Consider the following 7,113-nt stretch of genomic DNA (forward strand, 5'->3'; position numbering starts at 1 on the left):
TATTGGTCAATTTCTACCTTTCAAATCAAATCGACGTCAAGTCAGTTTCAATCTACATTTTGTCAAAAAAAAACTAATCCCCAGTGAATTTGTTTCTGTTCGGTCAAGTGGCTAGTTCAAGTCCAAGAACAGCTTGTACCTTTCTATCTGTTTCTGTTCGGTCAAGTGGCTAGTTCAAATCCAAGAGCAGCTTGCACCTGTCTGTTTGTTTATGTCTCCGGTGGAGTAACCAGTTCGCATCCAAGAACAAGCTCGCACCTGTCTATTTGCCTTTGCTTTCGGTCGAGTGACCAGTTCGAATCCAAGAACAACTCGTACCTGTCTACTTTTCCATGTCCCCGGTCGAGTGACCAGTTCAAATCCAAGAACAACTCGCACCTGTCTGTCTTCCTTTATTCCCGGTCAAGTGCCCAGCTCAATCCAAGAGCAGCTTGTACCCGTCAATTTGCTTCTAGTTTCCTGTCTACCCTGTTATATGTTATCTTGATAATGTCTACCAGTCCCGCAATGGATACGACATATTTTGTTAGTTCCAACTCTCGTTTGTCTTGCATTCATAATCCAAATGTTGCATGGCATTCATGATATTTGAAAATGTGCAAGCGTATTTTTACGTCCAAAAACAGTGCAAATGTTGATATTTAAGTGTCTTCGTCCCGTCAAGCCAAAGACTCCGTCTCTTGACCCTCCGGACAAAGAAACTTAAATAGGGGCAGCTGTTATACCCTGATTTTGGACCTAAAAATACTCATTCAAATTTATTTTCTACTACCAATATTTGTCAATTTACTGTTGTTTTACTCTGAATCTTTACTTTGTTTCATCTGCATATTTTACTGTCTCCATCTCGGTCTATTTTCAATCATGATTTTGTCTTTGATTTTCTTGCACATAAAACCATCCAAAGTGTGTTTCTTGCATTTTATTTCAAAGCATTTGCAAAAAATCATACAAAAGGGTATTTTGGTCATTTCCTGCATTGGAGCCCATCTTACTCCCTGTAACTGTCTCTGAGTCTTTTTAACTTGTCTGTACAAATCACTGTTGAATCTCTGTTTAAAACCATTTCAAAAATTGCATCTGAGTCAGGTTGAGTCATTTTAGTCCCTAGGGGCATTTTGGTCTTTTCCTGTCAAAATTTCGACATAGAGGTATTTTGAAATACCTCATTTTTGTAATTGGTTCATTTTAGTCCCTTTGTTGATTTTATTTTTGGTTTCACTTTATGTTTTTTTTCAAATTACCAATTTTAGTCCAATTTTATTTTTAATTGCATTTTAGTCCCTGAACAGTTTCTAAAATTGCATTTTAGTCCCAAACAGTTTAAAAATTGCATTTTAGTCCATTTTTTAATTACAGTCCAGTCCTTCAATTTTTCTTTTTTGCAGAGAGGTCCCTAAGTCCAAAAACGGGTGTCCCTCTCCCATTGGGTCTCAATCACACATGGCAGCCTATAAAAGGTGCATTCACTGCACAAATCCACACAGATCCATTCAATTCACGCCACCTCAACAAACATAATCACATCTTCTCTCTCCATTCAGTTAGATCAAAATCCAGAATCACAAAGAACACCAAGAACAAGCTCAAACCCTAATTCTCCAAAATCAAAATCAACACAAGATTCAACAAATTCATCACGGTTCTCAGTGATTCATCGAAGAATCATCATCATTGAATCGGTTTTTCTGCAATTCAAGTGCGAATTCCTCACCGGAGGTGAAGAACTCAAGCACGATCACAAAGTTTGAGAGAAGAGAAAGAAGATAAAGAAGTGTTCGTAAAAGATCCAGATCAAAGTATTCTGTTCGTGAACAAAGAAGGAATGAGTGAATCTGATTTAGAACGAACTAGATCGAAGCTAATTTGAAGTTTTTCCGTTTCGAATCTCTTTTTCTCCGATTTAACTGAGGTAATCATCGTCTCTTTCGTTCCTTGATGTAGATCTGTGAATGTTTTGTGTGTTATGTGAAAAATTTTGAAACTCATTTCGTAGATCTAGGCTTTTGTGCTTGTTTGCTAGAGTTTTCGAGTGGAGATTTGAACTTAGGAACTAAAAGGATATCTAAATCTTAAAAAAAAAATCAAAATCGGAGAAATTTGTTCCACTCCTGCGGCGGCGCCGCCACACTTGGGCGGCCGGCCACCGCGCCGGAGGAACAAGGTTCGCCGGAGAAGATGAAGTTCATCTCCCACTTTTTTTCAGAATTTTTTTAGAGAGAAGTGAGAGCTTCTCTCACTAGGTTTAGGTTAGAGAGAGAGAGGAGAAAGAAGAATGAATTGAACCGGTCCCTAAGCCTTTTTATAAACAACTGAACCGGACCGGTCCAATTCTGATTCGTTTCCCCTCAATCTAGACCGTTAGATTTAGGTTTCCATCTCCTGGATCAATCCAACGATCCCTGAGCTTTCCTGTGTGATCCGGATCTGTTTGTTTTGGGCTTGGGCTTCCAATTTGTTTGTTTCTACGTTTTTTCTTATTTCCTTGCTATGTGCACCACTGTTCTTGCCATGTGAACCTCCTGCTTGTCCAAATTTTCTTGTAAAAAATTCCTAAAATTTTCCATGTGCTTCTTGATGCATTTTTAATATTTTTTTTGATATTTTTACATGTTAAAAAATGATAAAAATATATGCTGTTTTCTTGTTGATTTGTTCTTTTTTTGTCTAAACTTGTGAATTTCTTGCTATGTCTTCTTTATAAAATTTTGACATATGATATGAATGATTGATATGCAATTTCATGATGAATATGTCTCTGATCATATGTGTGTTTTACTGTTTGTGGATGTGAATTTTCATTTTCTTGTTTTGCAAGTAATGTGTGTTTTTTTTGTCAAGAAATAAAGTGCAAAATATCTCTACAAATATGTCATAATTCTTGGCTTGAATGTGTCCTTGTTATTCTTACATTATGGTTTAAAATAAAACCCTTTAAAATTGCAATGATGAGAGAATTATAGATCATGTACATGTTTAGGTATTATGACAAGTTTTGGGCATATTTTACCACTTTATTACTCTCTTTTTTGCCATTCCATTCAACATTTCCATACTTGTTTCCTATCATTTTATGCCTTATTCTACTAACCGTTCTATTTCATGTTCCATTCACCTCATAAGCATTCTATCATTTCATCTCCATTTCTTATAGTTTAGGTCTCTTACTATTCATTTCTATGTTAAAGATGGCATGTAAAGTTTAGGTAGCTTTTATTTCTCTTTTAATTTCTTGCAAGACCATAGAATGTAAACTAGGGCCAATGTAACAGACAATGGACTCTAATGATGTACACCGACACAAGCACCGACACGCACACACGGTGTATGATGATTTACCGCTTTAGATGTATGCTTAGGGAACGTGATACTTAGGAAAATATTCTTTTTTTAATAAGCAAATTCCATCACTTGAAATTTTTTTCCTAATAAACCTTGGAGTCAAAACTCCATTGCATTTTCCCTTTATTTTCTTAAACAAAATTCAAATGAACTTTAATTCCAACTTAGACTCTTTTCTTTGATAATTGAACCAACCACTCACCATTTTTTCTCATGCCTTTGCGGCTTCTTTCCTTTCTTCAAAACCCATTTCCAAAAAAAACTTAAAATCAATCGAAACACACAAAAACATTTTTTGAAAGAGAACTACATGGAATTTTGATCCCTTAAAAGGGTATGTAGGCAAGAGGTCAAAACCTCTCCAAGTCCAATAAAATAAAAATCCAAACACTCCTCCCCCCCATTCTTAACATAAACAACTTCCTTTTTTAATAAATAGCATTAAAAATAAAGCGTAGACATAAAGCTAGGAAAGCGGTTCCTATAGAGTACTATAGTCGTTTCGGGTGCTTAACACCTTCCCGTAACGAAGACGACCCCCGAACTTAGAATTTCTAAGGGTTTTTTCTCAATTTTACCCTTCCCAAGAAAAAATAGAGATTATCAATGATTGAAAGGTTCAAGCCTAATTAACGACTTGATACCCCAAAATCGAGATAACAGACGTGTAATATGTTTTTTTACACGTGGCATCCAAAAAAAATAATAAAAAATAAAAAAAAATATCCACATCAACGCCACGTAAGAGATTTTGCTGAGTCATAGGGGTTAGGAGGCAATCCTGAAGAATCTTTATTTTACAAGGACGGAATCTAAAAAAAATATTTTACAAGGAGCAAAACCAAATGTGCCCAGTATTACAGAGGGGTTAAACACTATTAACCTTAAATTCTAAAATCCCATTTCAAAACAAGATACCTTTATATATATGGTATTGCTAGAAGACACCTTTTATGAAGGTGTATTTTAGCAAGTTATTCTATGAGCATTTGCTAAAAGATACCAACTAATTTTATGAAGGTGTCTTTTAGCAAAATTATAACTAAAAAGTGGAAATCACACCTTGAGGTGTGGATTGCGAAAAGACACCTTCATGGATGGCTTATAGCAAAACCCATATATATATATATATATATATATATATATATATATATATATATATAAGTACTAGTTCATTGTCAACACATGATAGTTAGTTTAGTCTCCTCAAAACAATAATCACCCGAACTGTCAACTTAATTTAGCGATTCGGTATCAGTTTTTCGGCAAGGATCTACGGCAACGGTACAGAATTCTTACGATCACTGGGTTTCTTCAAAGTGCGAACGCGCAACCGTGATGACACCTCCTGGTGTTGCAAAGGTTGGTCAACGTGTTTCCCATGATTAGAAACATCTCTGATTTTTTCCTCTGTATTGTTTTCCTTGCTTGTTCCCTGCTGTTTTTGATTCCCTTCGTTTGGCAACACTGCTAGCTGAATTGGCCCTAATTTTGATTTCACATTATCGCCCTGTACAGCACTTCCCTGAACTTGATTTTTCAATTTGAGGTCGCGCAACCGCGCTAATGCAGTTGTGCATTACAAAGGTTGAGTCACGCGTGTATCATTACTAAAATCGTTCTGGTGAATTGTTTTTGGTACACCTATGTCATACACGTGTCATTGGCCGTGTGTGTCTGATGCTGCACCCTCCGTCTCAGCCTTGGTGCAGCCTGCAGCAACATTTCAGAATGCTATTTCAGCTCCGAAGTCGTTTGCTGCAGCTTTAACCGGCGTTACAATATCTGATGACACTCCCTTTCCCTCACCGTGTATTAAAGGGGATGAATTGAGCATCAAAATTTGTCAAGAGGAATACCGTAAGGGCTTGGAAGACTGCAAGCACGCCTTAAGGGCTCGTCTGACCCTTAGCAAAGGGGATAAGTCGTACTCAGCAAGGGACTTAAGTTCTAAAACTGATAAAATATGGAAGACAATGGTTGGTTGGTAAATGGTGCCTCTTGGTAAGGGGTATTTTGATTTTCTCTTTGAATCGGCGGATGATTATAGGAAAATATGGGCAGTAGGCACAATTAACCTCAAGCCGGGTTTGCTACGATTCTCTTAGTGGACTAAGGATTTCAAGTATCAGATACAAAAGTAGACACATGTATCGCTTTGGATACATTTGGTGGAGTTACCACAAGAGTATTGGCGGGAGAGAACGTTGAAAGAAATTGCAAGTGCGGTTGGGACTCCAATTGATATTGATGGACCCACTCGAAACCGTACTTTTGGACATTATGCTCGAATTCTTGTCGACATTGACCTTTCCAAGCGAATTTATGATGAAATTCTTGTCGAAAGAGAAGGTTTCACCTTCAAGGTTGAGGTGCAATATGAGAGGCTTCCATTATTTTGTCATCACTGTTATTCAATTGGACACAATGTCTCATCATGTCGTTGGTTACATCCACAACCACCGAAAGACAAGAATGATCGTGGGAAACAGCTTGTTGTTGCCGAGGCAGCCCCTAAACTTCATCGGCAGAACAAAACTAACATTGATGTGGGTGCTTCAACATCGGCCAATGGTACAAATGGAACAAGGGTTCCTACCCCGTCTGCTTCTCAGAGTGTTCCGCTCTCAGCAACTACTACGCCTGCACTTACATCTTCGGTCTCATTGGCACTGACATTACCGGTTTCATCTTCACAATTGGAGCCGGTTGTTGCAACTTCGGTGGCTACATCTCTATTTGATAGTTCTAATAACTTCAGATTCCACTACATAATGTATTTGATTTAATTACTCCTCGCGAGTTGCCAGTTACTATACCAGTGCTTGAGCTTGTTTCCCCTATAGCGCACGTTGGCGTGCAACCGGTAGAAGTGAGTAAGTTGACTCAGAAATCGAGGGAGGAGTTGGAGAACCCCTTCGTAGCTGCGGATACGGATTTGCTTCTGGATAATGTGGAACACAATCGTATGAGTCCGAGGGTGCTGGTGGAGAGTCCTAAGGAGTCTAATGTTCGTGGTACACACTCGTCCCCTCTTAGGCGTGAGGACATACGGCCTAACGGGGTGGAACAGATAACTCGGACTTCGTTGGCAAACGCCACAACTGATGATGTTTCTGAACCACTTCAGAATGGTGTGGAGCGAGATCATGTGAGCCCGCTGGAGCTGGAGGAGAGTCCCAAGGGTGCTCGTGAGATTGTTCCAAGGCCACCCATTGATGAGCATGTTGACATGCAAGAGGATCCTATCATTGTTTTACAGAACACTACTGTGGAGACTAATGCAGTGATTGCTGGACCTTCTGTCACGACAACACCTTTGCCAACGGAACATGATGTTGTTGGTATGCAACGACAAGAGGTCCACCCTAGCAAGAATATACAACATGGTCTTGAGCTGTGGGAAAGAGTGCGGGAATATGATGCACGCTCAGCAGCAGAAGCAGCTAAATCATCTTATATATCCCTACCTATTCTTACAAGAAATCAAAAACAGAAAATTAAGGTGCAACAAGTCCTTTCAAAGCAGCCTACTAAATCCCGTGCACGGAGTGACAATATCTCCAGTGATCAATGAATATTCTTTTTTGGAATGTTAGAGGTATTGGTAACTCTGACACTAGAACTGGTTTAAAAAAAATTTGTTTATCCCACAAACCCTCTCTTATTTTTGTGGTGGAACCAATGGTTAATTTTGCTCAAATTCCTGCTTGGTATTGGCCTTCCATATGCGTGTCTAAATATTGCACTAATAATAGAGGTCCTCTTCTT

Source organism: Medicago truncatula, chromosome 3 (genome assembly GCF_003473485.1).
Source record: "Medicago truncatula cultivar Jemalong A17 chromosome 3, MtrunA17r5.0-ANR, whole genome shotgun sequence".
Lineage (NCBI taxonomy): Eukaryota > Viridiplantae > Streptophyta > Magnoliopsida > Fabales > Fabaceae > Medicago > Medicago truncatula.